We start from the raw sequence: 17,553 nt of genomic DNA on the forward strand, positions 1-17,553 counted from the left end.
ATACCACCGCCTTTATCGGCTGGCTTGATTATAATGTTCTCATTTGAACGGCACCGACTGAGCACGCCCGCACCTAGGGATCATCCTCGACCCCTCCCTATCCATGACCGACCAGGTAAACTCAGTCGCCTCCTCCTGCTGGCACCCACACTGCAAACTTTGGAAGATCTTCACATGGATCCCAACAGACTGTTGCAGGACAGTCACCCAAGTCTTAGTCACAAGCAAGCTCGACTACGGCAATTCTCTCTATGCCAGCACCTAGACTAGAAACATAAAAAACTACAAGTCATCCAGAACGTCACCTCCAGACTCATCCTGGACCTTCCACGCCGAGCACACATCTCCCAACACCTGAGGACCCTCCACTGGCTCCCGGTAGAGAAACAAATCACCTTCAAGCTACTCACCCACACGTACACGGCCCTACACAATGCAGATCCAGCGTACCTGAACCACTGCATCTCCTTCCACACCCCCCACCAGATCCCTCGGCTCCACCCAGATGGCCCTGGCAACCATCCTTCGCATCTGTAAAACCACCACCAGAGCACGATCCTTCACCTACATCAGAGCAAAGAGCTTGAACAACCTCCCCCTGCACCTCAGAGAAACCTGTCGCTCACCATCTCCAGGTAGAACCTCAAGACGTGGCTCTTCGGATGAGGCCCCTTCCCTCGCGCCTTGAGACCCTCACGGGTGAGAAGCCGCACTTTACAAAAACTGATTGATTTATTGAGATATCCACGGTCTGGCGGTTGCAGCGGTCCTAATTGGCCAGGGCATTATGACCTTGTTCTCTGCCAGCAATTTCATGGCGGTAAGACCGCTATGAAAAGGCTGGAGGAGAACGGGTGCAGGGTGTGAGAATAGAGAGAGACTTTTGAGCATTTCGTGTGAACCATTGCACCTGTTAAAGGTGCCTGTGCTTTCAAAAAAGTTCACAGCTGGTGTTTTTTGACGCATTGAATCTATCAAGTTAGAATTTCTCATTAAACGAGTTAGTGTGCATTCTAACCCTCAAAATAAACGTGAGTAGAGGGCTCCACTATGGCTCTATTACTCATACATGCCCACATACAAAGAATGTGAATGAATGCAAAACTGTGATTATCGAGACCAAACAATAGTACTAGACGAATGCTGAAGTTCACCGCTGGTATTGAAATGCGGGTTAACGCGTTGTACATCCCGTTAAATACATCGAATTCAAAAAGAGTATGTGCAATCTAACCACCACGGCAAACAAAAGTTAAACGAACCACTGTGACTATGCTAAGTGTTACATGCAAAGCAGTGTGATTTATAAAACTGAACTCTATAACCTAAGAACTGATCATGCAGTGAAGTACTATTTATGAAGAGTGCACTTGTCAAAACTCTTTTATAAACTTACCTCCACTCTACTTGGATTCTTGTCTGAGTGTGCATGTGCGATAGTGTGGACCGTCCATATGGAAGACAGACTGAGGGTGTTCTCATTTATATGCAACCAGGTGTGATTGTGACGTTGGACTATTCCTGAGATGTTGCTGTGCATAAGAAGAACAAAGGGCAACAGTCTTCAAAAATTCCCATGTCATGCTAAGAAGCGGACCTTCATGCCTCTATCTCAAATCAAATTGGCCTCTCAATAATTCGCCATTTTGGAAGTGGTATAACGCTAGTCATAAAAATTAATACGTTCATGATCATGCACTAAAACCAGAATTGTCACCCAAAATCTATTCCCTAAAATATAATGAATCATGTTGTGGTGAACGAAATGCTTCCTCACCATTTTTAACAAAAATCAAATGTGTCTGATAACAAATTGAATGGAAGAAAGCTCGCTGAACCAGTATCAACCGTCAGTCAATGTTAAAACTAATTGTCAAAAATGCTACTGTTCCCAAAGAGTCTATGTCCTAGACTAAGAATCATATATTATATCCACTCACGTTCGTACCTTGAAACTTTTAATTTAAAAATTAAATGGGCTCCTGAACTGAAGCATACACTCAATGGAGAGTTATACAACAGTTATCATTTTATAGAAGGCAACCTTTTTAAGAAACAACTGAATTCCAGTCTATCATTTAATCTTTTTTGGAGTCAAGTGTCTAGTTTTTTTATGCAGAAAAGCTCTCTTTGAAGAAGCAATTTTCTTACGTTGTGCAATTTCTAGTATGAGAAATCTCAACTGGCAAATATTGTGCCCATCATATTGAAATGTACTGCAACAGTAGCATTATTATTCTACATGTGGATATTGCTTTTGTGCTCATTCAAAATCGTTTTTATTTTACGTTCTGGTTTCCCCACGTATCCTAAGCCACAACGACATTTCAAAAGGTAAATCACATTTTTGGAATCGCATGTGGCCTTAGTGTGTAGCTTAGTGTTGGTTCCTTTTCGTGGATGGGTCACTGTGGTACCCCACATGATAGTGTTGCAATTTTTTAAACATGGTTCTGTACCTTTAAAATGTATGCCTTCAGGGCGATCATCTTGATATTCCAAAAGTTCCTTTAGGTTTTTAGACCACTTGTATGCAAATAAAGGGGGCATCTTAGAGATGCCCCTAATATTTTACCCAACCCTTCTGTGTAAGGCTGACCAGTCTGTACCAGCCTGCCACTAACAGACATGTTTCTGACTCCATGGGGTGAGAGACTTTGTGTACTCTGGGGTCAAGAACAAAGCTTCACACCTCCCCCTTGCAGGAACTGTAACACTTGGCAGTGAGCCTCAAAGGCTCAGGCCTCCTGTTACAGTGCCCCAGGGCACTCCAGCTAGTGGAGATGCCTGCCCCCAAATCAAGCCCCACTTTTGGCAGCAAGTTCATCTGGAAAAACAAGAAGAAATGACCACTTCAGCTGGGACCACCCCTAAGGTGTCCAGAGCTGAAGTGACCCCCTCCTTGCAGAATCATCCATCTTGTTTTGGAGGACAGGGACCAAGGAATTTGCCTCCCTCCCCAGAGGGAGAGAACATAGAAAGGGTGTAGCCACCCTCAGGGACAGTAGCCGTTGGCTACGGCCCTCTGACCCATGTGACACCCCTAAATCTAGTATTTAGGAGCTCCCCTGAACCTTTCTCACCAGATTCCTGGCAACCTCAGAATAAAGACAAAGGACTGCTAAGCCGACCCCAGCAGTGAAGACTCCAGACGACAACTGACTTGTCCCCAGCCCTAAGGGCCTGTCTGCAGCTTCAAAGACCCCTGCTCCAAGAAGGCGATGCATCCTGCAGGACCAGCGACCTCTACAAACCCCAGAGGGCTGCCTGCCCAGCAGAGGACCAAGAACTCCTGAGGACAGTGGCCCTGTCCAGAAGAAATGACCTACAGGACTCCAGAACCGCCCCGGATCCACGAGTCCTGTCCACTCTGCACCCACGGCCCGAGTCCAGGTGGCCCACCGGTCCATAGAAGGCCCCCAGGCAATTCCAACTTCAAGTCCATCGAGGGTTGACCCTTCCTGGCCAACACAACAACACCTGCAGCCTGAATCCGGAGGACCCCCCCAGACAGCGACCAGATCCGACGAAGATTCCTAATGCCCACGGAGACCCGGCACCTGCAGCCCCCTGGCCTTGGGGAATCTGCAAGTTGGCCAGCAACATCCAGTGGGTGCCTCTCTTGCCTGTTCAGCCTTTGGCTTCAAGCAACCAACCCCCTGGACCGGGACTGCAGCATCTTTTGTGACCCTCATGTTCCCCTATTGAAAAGCATTGGGCGCCCAGCTCTGTGTTTGCACTTTGTACCCAGCCGCCCCTGTGCTGCTGAGGGTGTGTGTTTGGTGTAGACCTGTGCAACCCTCCCCCACAGTGCTCCTCTAAACCCCCCTAGGTCTGCTCCCCAGGGACACGGCTACTTACCTACCAGCAGATCTTCAAGTGCCCCCAGTTTCCTTAGAATCCCATTCTAAATCCAACATCAACAAAATATAGTTGTAAAACAATTGGCCTGGAGTTAGTAACTGAGTGTATGCCTCATTTCCTGACTGTGTGTGTACAACAAATGCTTTGCACTAACCTCTGATAAGCCTCACTGCTCTACCACACTACCACAAAAGAGAGCATTAGTATTATCTACTTCAGCCTCTGTTAAGCCTCTGGGGAACCCCTGAACTCTGTGCACACTGTACCTCACTTTGGTATAGTATATACAGAGCCAGCTTCCTACAACAGCTTCATCAAGAATATTTTCAAGTCCTCTTCCTTGTTACTTTTCAACAAGAAATATTCCACTGCTTCAATGCCCAAGTCATGTGGAATCGATTTGTGTAAAGTGATTTACCATTAACGGTGCGTAGCGTGAGTTTTCTGCCTATGTCGAATTCTACATTATTTATTTTCAATTAAAAGAAATCAATGGTATCTTTCAGGTATGTGGACATGCTCTGTACCAATGGTTGTAAACATTTATCTAGGTATTTTCCTATGGGTTCATGTATGGATTTTCTTGTGGATACAATCGGTCTGAATGGTGGATGAGTTGAATCCTTATGTATTTTAGGTAACATGTGGATGCTTGGAGTTTTTGGACTGTCTTGTGTCAGATATCTTTTGTCTTCTTCTGTTATCCTACCCTGGATTACTGCTCGCGCCGAAATCGTTGAGAACATTTTTTGGAACACTATAATAGGATCATTAACGTGGATTTCTACATTCTGCTTGTAATATCTAGTGTCCTAATGACTAAGGCTCCTCCTTTATCTGCTGCACAGCACGTGAAATCCAGGTTGTTGGCAATGCTTCGACCGGAATCTTTTTTTTCTTCTTTTTGGTATGGTGCATGGTGAAACATGATATGCAACAAAAACTGATCAATTTAAGCATTATGCAAAGACTGAGAACCTAGAGGAGGAATCCAGAGAACATCAATCACAGGCGACTATGAGCACTGACACTAGGAAGCTACGGAGGAGTGATGGAAAAAGGTTTGAACTGAGCACAGTTTTCCTAAACAATAATTCAATGAGGAAAATAAGGTCACAAGATCCAGATTGAAGAGTGTGATGATTATGGTGTAGGGCTGTGGGACATAAAGGAGTCTGAAATCAAAGAAGGAAACTGGTTGCTGTCACTTAAGAAAGTAAAAGAGAAGACAGCTAAGCCCTGAAAGAAAACAGTGCAAATCTCAAACAGGACTGGGCCACAGAAAGCACAACAGGCCGATTAATCAACTAAAATGTGTAAAACTTGAAAATTAGGCCTGGGAGGAAATTCAATTACAATAGAGTAATCTGAGTAATGTTGGTAATTCAGTGTTACTCTTTGATGCAGAATTACGGATAGCTACTCAACTACTCCTCTTGCGTAATTTGGGAGGAAAAACTCCTACTACTTGAACACATTTAGAGAGCATGAGTGGCCCCTCGCTATTTGTGTTCTACTGAAATTAGGCTGTTTCTTAGAGCAAAATGCATCCTCAAATTCATTTTGGATGCAAGAGTGCATTTGGCACTAAGAAAATAATGCTAAATGTCAGGAGTAAATTGGGGGAAATTCTACCCCAATAGCACATTTAGCGAGTGGGAGTGACTGCCTTCACACACTATTTTTGTCCTGTTGCATTTAGAGTTATTTCTTAGCATAAAATCCACCCTTTTCTCCATTGTGGATGCAAGGGGGCATTTTAGCGCTAACAGATAGAGCAAAACGCAGAATGACTCTCCTTGCGCAATGACGTGCAATCTTGTGGAATTCCTCTGTAATTCTGCGTGTTTATGCTATACAGAATTACATGATTTATGACCACCAATACAAATGATAGGTATTAAGAATATCCAAAGTAACCATCACTCTTCAATAACCTCACCAACAGCATGGGGTCTGGTGTACACTGCACCAGTTTCCTGAACATCAAAATATACACAACATGGGAATGCCACCATTATCTCGTGCCTTTTGAGAACCCTATCCAGCTCCATCAGGGTTTTTTGGCCTGTCATTGAAGAGATGCAACCAGTCAACAGAGAATGAAGAGAAGTTCCCTGTAAGCAAGCAGTCTATGTAGACTCGAGCTATGGACATCAGTAACATTGACGGCAGGGAGGTGATGTGAGAGGATCGCTCCAACCAAAGACACTGGACACCAGCTTCGGTGACCAATCATTGGACAAGAACTAATTGGGTCAGAGTCAATTGCAAGCAGGACAGCAAAGACATAGTCTACAGGGAAACAAACTTTTACGAAACTAAATGAAAAGATATAAGGTTGACATTTGCAATGAAGATTAACTTCTGATGTACTGCCTGCTTGTGTCTTATTTACAAAAAATACCCAATGAGAGCTTGTTAGAATGCCTAGCTCCTGGACCATGAAAATTTACCTGGACTCTACAATAACTAATAAAGGCACCTATTTTAGCACAGGGCAAAACCAATGGATAATTTCAACTACGATCTGTTATTTTATTTTTTTAACAGTTCTGTATGGCTTTGCTACACCACAAATGCTGTTATGGTGCTTTCATGAGAACATATTACACAACCAATTGAATTTCACCAAACAGTAGTATCATTGGGCAAACACAGTACATGCAAGATTACTTAGTCTAGCAGACGGATTACTCTGACACAAACTTGAAGGATGTCCCATCCACATTATTACAAGTGTAGTAGAATATAATACACTTTTAATAAGGCAGGCAGGTCATTAGTCACATTTGTGACAGAGTATCCGGTCAGCCAAACTCTAATTCAGACTCTTAGTCACTCAGATCTTGATCTCTTAGAGTTACAGCTATGGGAAAGTGGCGTTTGGACCCTGACCATCCATTTATAACATATTTGGAGTGGTCGACAAATAATTCATGCAATGAAATTACAATTAAGTTATATTCATAAAGGTAATAATGAGAAATTCTTATATTTGCTCCTGCAGACTGGTCTTCCAATATGTTTGCAGCCAATTACAGTATGGAAAGTCCTGGTGACTAATATATAATAGTCTAGTGATATATCATCAACCAGTTTGCTGACAATCTGTCGCTTGCCCTGTGCACAGTTACTGTTATAATACAGCATTGTTTAGAGCCAAAACCGATTGAAAACAGATTTAAGTACATGTACATAAAGGACTGAAGGGCAACCAGTAATCCCTGGCACTTACCACGAGAAGCAATGCTTGCTATGCACAGATGTCTTCCAGTATTGGGCGTTGGAGGTTAAGAACAGACAAGTGCCATTGTTTAGGTCGAGCGCACAAGCACTTTGACCTGTTGTAAGTATTGTGGGCTTTTAACCATACCCACCTCACGCCCATCACTTTCACTCGTTCATGGGCTTGCCTTACAAAGCAAACTCCATCAGCGGTATTGGGGCGCTGGTCACATTGCTCATACTGTTACCTAATCAGAGTCATTTCTTTTGGCTCTCCCCTTCACGCTCCATAGCTTTCCCAAAAACACATCATTGATAAAAGCTTTACTAGGCGCAGTGGGAGAGCCAATATTACAATATTCACTGCACTCAGGACAAGTCACCCCATAATGCTTTGCAAGCATTCTTTTTCAAAACATTTTTGCCCATAACTCAGACTGTTGTGGTCCTAGGACAATGGCACCACCACCAAAATGTTCAGCAAGACACACTTTGTTTATGTCATCTCTGGGTCCCCACACTAGGTTAGTGGGTAGCCCAAAATAATAATCCCTCCCCCAATTCAGTTCAGTTTTAAGCTTTCTTATTGTTGGAACTTTTGTTTTACAGCTTGGAGTACTTTGTGTTCTAAGGGCCTTAATATTGCTGTAGGCCTGCGAAAATATGTAAGGCAGTATGTTCTCTGGGGGCTAGATACATGATTGCACTACATTACTTTGTGCCATTCTATTTTCATGTGGTTCTGCCCTCTAGGGGCTAATTTCATGGTTACATGACCATGTTTCTTAAAACTGATATGTTTATTGTGGTGTTCTCTAGGGGCTGTTCTGAGCATTAAGTCAACATACTTCAATATTTGCTGCACTCGGTCATCCCATAATGCTTTGCAGGGCATCTACAACCTGCTCTTTCTGTCTAGATCATCTCTGGGTCCTCACACTAGGTTAGTGGGGACCCAAATAATAACCCCTCCCTCCATTCAGTGTCTCTTTAACCTCTCTTATGGCTGGAACTTTTGTTTTACAGATGACAGTAGTTTGTGTTTTAAGGGTCTGTAACATCATTGTAGTAGGAGCTATCCCTGAAAATGTGTAATGCACTACGCTCTCCAGGAGCTAAATATATGGTTATATTGCAATACTTTCAGTCATTTTCTTTTCATGTGGTTTTGCCCTCTAGGGGCTAAGTCTATGGTAGCATGACCATGTTCCTTACAAATGCAAGGGGCTGTTCTGGGCATTACAGTGTAATGCCAAACGTTTATTTCTGATAATGGTTTTATTTTGGGTTTATATGATGATTGTATATGTTTTATTAATGTCTCTTTACTGCAACTATCACCATGATTCAGGTCAACTTAACATCCTTATTACACTATGACTGTTTAAACACTCTTGATATGTTTGGGTGACCCTTCTAGTTTATTTCTCTTGTTACTCCTCCATGGCTATCTTGTTTTGGGAATTGTGTTAGTCAGCCAGCAACTCTGATGGCGGGGTGGTGAAAGTGGTATTCTATTGGAATTAGCATGACAGATTTAAATTAGGATGCCAAATGGCAACATTTACATTTTTGGCTGCAGATAGAGGAAGAAGGTAAATGGAAGTGTGTTAGTTATATGCAGGGCCACTGGAATTATGTGACAAGGAAAGACCAAATTATGAGGCAGGGTTGACCAATTTATGTGGCAAAAAAAATCAAGTTATGAATTTACAATGCCAAAAGCTCTAACTCAAGCAAACGTGAGACCCATTGCATTGCAAATGCTTGTTTTTTGGAAGAAGTAATCTGGTCCTTTGCTCCCTTACTGATATGAAAGTGACAGGAGAACCAAGACTAGTGGGTGGCTCTATGGATGAGGCCTCCCCCGGTGGTATTTTGATTTTTGAGGTTTAAAAACATAAATACCTAGTGATCTGAGAGATAGAGGTCTGAGGTCAGTTGTGAAGCAAACATGGAATCCAGCTAATGAACAAGAACACTTAGATTTCTGTGGTTGAACAGGGCTAGGAGCCGGAGACATGGTAGGTACAAACCTAACACCAACAAGCAGAACAAAAAAATAAATGTCAATCCAATTGTGTATCCAGTCTTGAATTTAGAAACTATTGATTAAGCAGATGTTTTATAAATGAACAGGTCGGTTAATTTATTGATTGAGAATTAAAGACAAACTAGAACATTGTGTTTAAACCTTTCCTATATTTGTAACTAAAACTGCTTAATGGTGCATTAACTTTGGGTGTACAAACCAATTAAGGATGTCATAAAACTATTTAAAAACTGTACTAGTCACTCTGTCATAATTGATCTGCACTTACATTCCTTATCTTGAGAAATCCCTCCTCATAGACACCACATCACTCCTATCAAGCGCTAAAACGCCTTTTTGTAATTCCGGTCTTTCTTACAGTACTTTAAGTTCCATCGATGTTTTTTTTCTACGCTTGTCACTAATTTTGTTTTGAGGTCTAGCCGAATGCAATTGTGTCCAAACTGTTGAAAAAAAGCGGATGAGGTCACCGTGCAGACCTGCTCCTTTATTTGCGCATAGCTTGCAAGTTCTCTTCCCCACAGTGCTTTGCGGCCTCGGAGCTTTCATCTGGTTTGTGAAGCAGCGTCCTGCAGAGCACTCACAGGCCGGCCTGTCTGGAATTCATTAGGCGCCTCTCTCCAGATTGGCAGAGGGGAAAAGTGCAAATAAGAAGGGTCACCATCTGAAATGCGAGATCAGCCAACATCTTGTGAAGTTTATGGGAATGAAAGGAAACCCAATACGCTTCAAAAAGGAGATTTAAAGTTGCATCATGTGAAAGCATTTGCGAGAGTTTAAGCACGGAGTTTAGGATTTAATGACGAGCATTACCATTTATCAACTTGGATAATCTGAAATTGATTTCCCTTCTCTGAAATGCAGTCTGTCATCTGACAAAGGTCACTTCATCTGAACACTGTACTGGAAAGACAACAGAGTTGATTTTAGTCATTTACATTGTTATCTACCTTTGTTAATCAATAAAATCCTGTTCCTCTGCCACTTACTGTTTGGTGATTTACCGGATACACAGGAAACCCTGACAGTGGTGTCTGGAACATAACAGTCTCCACCGTGGCCTTCTCATGGGACATTATCATGCTTCGAAAACAGGACGACTGTGCTCTGGTAATTGCAGTTTTAGGTAAGGAGGCATAATGAAGATGTGATCAGCAGTAGCTACTGTAACATGTCTACACTGAAAAGGTGAGCAGCGCTAGTTTTGGGTCACTGTTCTCACTGCAAGCATAACACAAGTTAGAATAGCAGGATATTTACCTGATTCTTGCTACAGACTGGTGTGTCCCAGGATGGCAAGAAACTTCTTTAACTCTGCACATTTTTGTAACCAGAATGCATTAGCAGAGGTATGTGTAGACGTTTTAAGACTCAACACAAAGGATGTAATTTAGGGGTGACTAGAAGAAGGTGCTCTTACCCTAGTTGTCCGTTTTGCACCCTTACAACTATCCTTGTTTAGGTCGAAGCCTACCACACAGCACATCTCTCTGGTTGCTAAAGACGTCTCGGGGACATTCTGAAAGCTTTCCTGGCAATGTATTCCATCCCTTTGCTTACCGTTGGCTATGTGTTTTGTAACTCACAGTTGCTTGCCTTCTATGTGCTGGCTTTATTTGTTCTAGGCTGCCCAGCTTGAAATAATGATTTCTATGAAGCATAGACTGTTTAATGTATTCCTTCACAAGTACCCACTCTCTGTAAACAAGCTATTAAAGTTTGTTCTTATCTTGTCACATTTGCTGCGCATTCAAAGATAGAGGTCAGGCTATGTCTTCCGAGGAAGCTTGGTGTTTACGGATTTATCTGACAATATAAGTTGTAAAAGGAAATACTTTTTTCTAGCACACAACAACATGTAAATGTCTGTAAATAAATTATGCATATATTTCAGAATATATCAGAATTCGGAAAGCACAAATGAAGTACTTTTTTTGTAATTCTGAAGTGTAATAAATCAATACCTAGGTAATGCAATTTTCACACATTATCATTTGTGCGCTCTATAGTTTGATCAGTATGACTGTACATCTATGTAAATGTAATGGTCATTTCAAGTGATTTTTTTTCTTCTGTAATGGCAGTGGCCTAAAACACTATCTATTCCACACTCTCTACTCCATGACACTCTATGGCACTCTACTCTCCAATTAACTATGCCACTCTGCTCTACACCACTCAATGCCACTCTACTCTACTCCACTTCACTCTTCTCCACTCTATGCCACTCTACGCCACTCTACTCCACTCCACTCTACTCTAATTTTGCAGATGCAGCATAAGCAAAGCAGCACAAATGTAAAGTACGGATAGCTCTGCTGTCCCAGTTGTCCCCATATACGCACCAACCCATCTCCCATCACAACATAAAATAAAAGGCTGTTGCAGAGACAAGTGATTGTAGCTTCCAACCCATTTCACTGTTCTAACTCATTAGCATTATGGTTCTTGCACAGGACAAGGCATAGTTCCCCTACCTGTTGCAAGGGGAAAACGTTGAGGGTAGTGCCGGGGGGGGGGGGATAGGCCTGATGCTCCACTATAGCTTCCCATTGTACTTCCAGGGAAGGAACAGCCTAAATATATGAAGTTACCAAGGCAAGTAGGGAGTTAGGGGTCATACCCTGGACTGAAACCTGCACATGTGCCCAAGGGCGCTGGGTAGTTACATTTCTAACTGTAGGCTGGCTGTACTTTTCTTTTGATTTTATACCTGTAAGTGGGAATTGTGTATCACGCATTTTAGGCTAACCTGCGGACTGGGACTCTGTACTGTGCTTTTCAAGCTAATCATGCTCCTGGGCACTAAGCATTTGAGGCGAAACTTGCACATAGGCAGATTACTCTGGGCATCTGAGGCTACCTGCACACATGTCAACTTCATTTGGCATTTGAGATTTAATTTTTAAATGTGGAGCCTGCACTAAGCATTTGAAGACATACCAGGGCATGTGTAGGATGCAGTGGGCATTTGTGGCCAACTCTAAATGTGTAGTCTGCACCACTCTTCTGAGGCTAAACCTGGGCATGGGAGACCTCAGTCAGCAAATCATCCTTTAATTGAACTGTGAAGGATATTTCATGACACCGTAAGGTGGCACTGAGTAAATGTGGCTACACCTGAGCATATAACAGCACACATGGGTATAAGTTGGTTGTGCCTGTGCATATCATGATGGTACCTGGGCTACTGAGCCTCTGTGTAGGCATTTGAGACTGTACATGTGTGTTTAAAGCTGTGCTTAGGCAACTGAAGCTGTTTCATTATTGCACTGATGCATTTTATGCTGTGCTTTAGATTTTGTGCTGTAAGTGAATATTTGGAGTTGCGCTTGGGGATATTGGGTGCTGTATGGGGAGTTAATGTGCCGTAAGGGGAATTAATGTTGCATAGTTGATAGCAGAAACTGCTAACCATTCCCAAGTCAGACAGTAACAAGCAGGCCCACAGGCTCAATCCATTTACTTCTAAACAAACTGGCTGATTAACACATTCTGCACAAATTAATCTTTAATACTTGAAAACTGAGGTCATTCAATACAGTATGCTGTCTTCTGACAAGAAATCCATTCCTTTGAAATATAGCCTCTTCAATATGTTCATTACTTCAGTGAGTTCCAACATTAAAAACTCTAAACCCCAATGCATTTTGGGTCAACCAGACCCTTCATCGGGGGAAGCTCAGGTCGCCACGCCAGTGAGCAGAGTGGAACCTCATATGTGGAATTAAGCCAGCTCTTATACATTTGAGGTTGGTTCTGGACAGTTAACACTGTGCCTAGAAAGTTAAGCCTGTACCTGGCCATTTAAGGTTGTGCCTAGGAATTTAAAATCATACTTAAGAGGATTCTTGGACAATAATGTTCTTGGGCATACTGTGGTTGTCCGTTGTCATTTGACTCTCTACTTGGATATATAATAGATATATGATGGCAATATGATGACTCTACCTTAGTTAGTGATGGCCATACAATACGACATCATGGCCACACACCTGGTATACTATTGCAACAGAGAGGAAAATATTATAACAGTAACCCAGTTAATAGATTGGTGGTAAAATAAGATTAAACTGCACAATCCTAGGCTTAAACATACATGTAAATGTTTCCAATTACACAAATTCACGTTCGCGGTGATGCCGACACAAAAGCTTGCAAAGATTGTCACTGTCTCACCCAGCCTTCCAACCTCTCCTACATCCCATTAGAGTTATAGAGAAAGGAGTGCTCTTAGACTGTCCATAAAGGACAGGAATAGTGTAGGGTGCACAGAGTCCCGGGGTTCCCCAGAGGCTTAACTGAGGTTACAGTAGATAATCCTAATGCTCTCTTTTGTGGAAGTGTTGTCGAGAAGTTAGGCTTATCAAAGGGTAGTGCCAAGCATTTGTTGTACACACACAGACAATAGAAGAAGCACACACTCAGGCCCTCATTACAACCCTGGCGGTCGGTGTTAAAGCAGAGGTAATACCACCAACAGGCCGGCGGTGAAAAAAATGGGATCACGACCACAGCGGAAACCGGCAATACAGACAGCCACTTTAACACTCAGACCGCCACGGCGGTAGCAACAAACACCGCGGCGGTCACCACCAACAGACAGGCGGAAGACAATGTTCTGCCCACCCTATCACAACCCACCAATCCGCCAGCTTTTCCGGGGCGGTACTAATGCCATCAGAAGCACAGCGGAAACAGTACACAGAAGGGGAACCACTCACCTTTCAACACTCAACGAAGAACCAGGACGCCATGGAGCCCGAACTACAGGTCCTGCCGATGCTGGTGTATCTGCTAATACCAAAAAACCAAAAGTACACAGTTCTAGCCAATAGACTAGTACAAATGTATAAAGTAAGTAATAGAGTCTAGGAGTCTTCTCTTATTAGAACAAGAGCCCTCACTCACCACATGCTTCATCATCGGGCTTTTGCTCCTCGTCAGGCACTGAAATGCCTGACGGGCACCTCGTGGGGGCTCTTTGCCGGAGATCTTTTGAGTGTAAAGAATGCAGGTAGCTGAGTGCTAGTATGTAGGATTGGTATGTGGGTATGTGAAAATAAAAATGGCTAGAGGTCTGGAAATATTGTATTTAATCAACCCAGACTCCTGTCATGATTAAAAACAGAGTGTGGGTAAGGATTAGAAGTAATGTCTAGTCCACCCTCAGAAACAAAAAAACTGTCAGTCCCTGAATTGGGGGAATGTGGAGAGTTAGAATACAGAACTAACTATACTTCTATCATCGGGGGCAACATGTTTCTCGGAATAAATGTCTGTTAAGATCGGTGCGATTCGTCAGGACCAAAAAACGTTCCTAATCCACATGTTATAACCCAATACAGGATTTCTTCGTACCACAAAAACCCTCCTTGTATTAGAGGATGGGCCCCATCGGGATAGCGATAAGCATCAGTGGTCCAGGCTTGTATAGTCAACCCGCCCGTGTGGCCACCGGGTGGATAACCTACCCCTGCTCCTCGTCCCTCCCCTCCCAAGGAGGGTTTTTGTGGTACGAAGAAATCCCGTATTGGGTTATAACATGTGGATTAGGTACGTTTTTTGGTCCTGACGAATCGCACCGATCTTGGGAGTGGAGGAAGTGGGAGTGGTTGTAGGAGGTGTCTTTCTGCTGAGTTTGGGTGAAGGTGCATGGGCTGGATGCTGTCGTGAGGTGGATGGCTGTTGGGTGGGTGGGTGCTTGCGTTTGTGTACTTTGGGAGGAGGGCTCACATACACACTGGGAGAGGACACAGGGGTCGTGTGCATGGTTGTGGGGGTGGGGACTGCTCGTGAGGGCTGTGCTGTGATGGGCGTGCTGGTGATGGAAGTAGTGGATGAGGATGTAGTGCATGCAGGTGTGAGTGGAGACGAGACTGGGAGGGAGGTGGACGAAGAGGAGGAGGGGGACACAGTGGAGGCAGTGGATGTTGGTGTGTCTGCATGGGCATGGTGCTTGTGTGAGTGCCTGTGAGATGAGGTGTGGCGCTTATGTTTACCTGAGCCACTTTTGTGTGTTGATTTGGGTAAATGCTGGTCTGAAGGTGTGCTTGGGATAGGCTGAGATTGAGGGGACTGGGACTGGGTAGAGGAAGTTGGAGGGGGGAGGCTAGACACAGAGACAATGGCTCCCATCAGTGCTGAGGCCAGAGCCTGAAATGCTCTCTGTTGGGCTGCCGTGCCAAAGCGAATGCCCTCCTGGTATGCATTTGTTTGTTGCAAATGCCTCTCGACACCCTGGATGGCATTCAGAATGGTTGACTGCCCAGCAGTGAGGGATCTCAGGAGGTCAACAGCCTCCTCGCTGAGGGCAGCATGGCTGACTGGGGCAGGGCCTGAGGTGCCTGGGGTGAAGGAGATGCCCACCCTCCTGAGTGAGCGGACATGGGAAACACGCTGAGGGGCTGCTGGGAGGGTGATGCTGGTAGTGGGTGGCGGCTGTACCTGTTGTTGGGGTGGGCAAAGAGGTGTCTGCCACCGCCAAGGAGCTTCCATCGGAGGAGGAGTCGCTGTCACTGGTCTCCCCTCCTGACCCCGTAGTGGTGCTCCCCTCACCCTCCGTCCTACCTTCACCCTTAGTGGATTCGCCCTCAGTAACGTGTACTGAGGTAGGACCCCATCCACCAGTTTCTCCAACTCCTCCGCAGTGAAGGCAGGGGCCCTTTCCCCAGACACTGTAGCCATTGTCGCTTCCAGACTCAGTTCACAGCAGCACTTGCAGTGTATGTCCTCTCCTGTTGATGGTCAGGTTCAAGTGAGTGAATAGTTAGAAAATGGCGGTCGCGTCCACGGCGGTGCGTACCGTCACTGCCGGTGTACATCGCCATTGGCTCCTGGAACCCATAGGGCTCAATGATAACCAATATGAAGTTGCGCGGCGGTCATCGACCGCCTACCGTGACGGCACACAACGCCTGCGCACTTACCTCATTTCCACTTGTCCTTGCTCACAGGTCAGGCAGCCACCATTTCAGGGGGGCTCATGGCATGGCACCTAACTGCGTCACAGCAGACATTGGCCCATCAACTGACTCTCGACTTCACATACTGCTTCTGTGACCTAACTTCAGCAACAGTTGTGCATTCTATGTGGAAATATGACCTTCTGCTCACCGTCCTCCTCCATAGGCTACAAGCGCTAAGGCAGATGATGAGATGGCGGCATCCTCCGGTGTACAGACCCCTGGTGGACCTGTCGACAATGGAGGACAGACACATTATCATCACATACAGACTTAATTGTGCCACAATTCAAGAGCTGTGTGCCCAAGTGGAGCCAGACCTGATGTCAGCTATCCGCCAGCCCACAGGAATACCCCCTCTAGTGCAGGTTCTGTCAGTGCTTAATTTCCTGGCAAGTGGTTCATTTCAAACTACACTGGCCATGGCATCAGGAATGTCTCAGCCAATGTTCTCCAACATGTTGACCAGAGTGTTGTCTGGCCTGCTGAAACACATGCGTAGCTACATTGTATTCCCCCAGGTGGAGGATTTGGCCACAGTGAAAGCTGACTTCTATGCCCTGGGACATATCCCCAACATCATTGGTGCCATTGATGGTACACATGTGGCCTTTGCTCCCCCCCACCGGAGAAATGAACAGGTTTACAGGAATAGAAAAAGCTATCACTCGATGAGTGTGCAGATGGTGTGTTTGGCGGACCAGTACATCTCCCATGTGAATGCCAAATATCCTGGCTCTGTGCATGATGCCTATATCTTGAGGAATAGCAGCATCCCTTATGTGATGGGACAACTCCAGAGGCACCGGGTGTGGCTAATAGGTGAGCCCAAGGTACCCAGACACCATAAGTAGGTGTCTGGGTATGGGGTTGTCCCTAAGGGTTACTGTGTGTCTAACAGTTGTCCCTCGATATTTACAGGTGACTCTAGTTACCCCAATCTCTCATGGCTACTGACCCCAGTGAGGAATCCCAGGACAAGGGCAGAGGAATGTTACAATGAGGCACATGGACGTACAAGGAGGATTACTGAGACAACCTTCTGCCTCCTGAAGGCCAGGTTCTGGTGCCTCCATCTGACTGGTGGATCCCTGTACTACTCACCCAAGAAGGTGTGCCAGATCATCTTGGGATGCTGTATGTTGCACAACCTGGCCTTGAGACGTCAGGTGCCTTTTCTGCAGGAGGATGAGCCTGGAGATGGTCTTGCGGCAGCGGTGGAGCCTGTGGACAGTGAGGAAGAGAAGGCAGATGAAGAAGATGTGGACAACACAACAAACATTATACAGCAGTACTTCCAGTGACACACAGGTATGAGACTGTAACTCAACTTTACTTTTCAGTAATGTTTTGGACATTGTACATGGCAGCCTCTTACCCTCTGTCTATGGACACTGACTGTACCCTTTGGATTCTCTATTCTCAGATCTGTGTGCCCTGTTC

The sequence above is a fragment of the Pleurodeles waltl genome, chromosome 4_2 (assembly GCF_031143425.1).
Source record: "Pleurodeles waltl isolate 20211129_DDA chromosome 4_2, aPleWal1.hap1.20221129, whole genome shotgun sequence".
In the NCBI taxonomy this organism is placed as follows: domain Eukaryota; kingdom Metazoa; phylum Chordata; class Amphibia; order Caudata; family Salamandridae; genus Pleurodeles; species Pleurodeles waltl.